This window comes from Solanum pennellii, chromosome 5 (genome assembly GCF_001406875.1).
Source record: "Solanum pennellii chromosome 5, SPENNV200".
NCBI lineage: Eukaryota > Viridiplantae > Streptophyta > Magnoliopsida > Solanales > Solanaceae > Solanum > Solanum pennellii.
In genome coordinates, this window is record NC_028641.1 from 50,312,348 (window position 1) to 50,312,850 (window position 503).

The window sequence follows — 503 nt, forward strand, 5'->3', positions numbered from 1 at the left end:
TGTCACGACCCAAAACAAGCCGCGAGTGGCACCCACATTTATTCTCCTATGTGAGCGAACCAACCAATCTAACCCCAATTTCTTAACAATATTTCAACCATAATAAACAGAATATAATGCGGAAGACTTTAAAACTCATTAATATAACCAATAAATAACTTCTAAAATTTAATACTTATTATTCCCAAAATCTGGAAGTCATCACCACAAGAACATCTATCCTCAAATTACTAAATCTAAGAGTATCTAAGAAGCTAAAATAAATAAACGGCTAGTCCATGCAAGAACTTCAAGGCATCAAGACGTAAACGAGAGAGAATCCAGTCCGAGCTAGGAACAATAGCTCACCCTAAAATCCAACGTGATGAAGACTGGCTAGAGTTGAGGACGAGTTGAAGACGATGGCATGATTGTTGCACTCCACAAATAACAAAGAAAAACAAATACAAGTAGGGGTCAGTACAAAACACAAGTACTGAGTAGGTATCATCGGCCAACTCAAA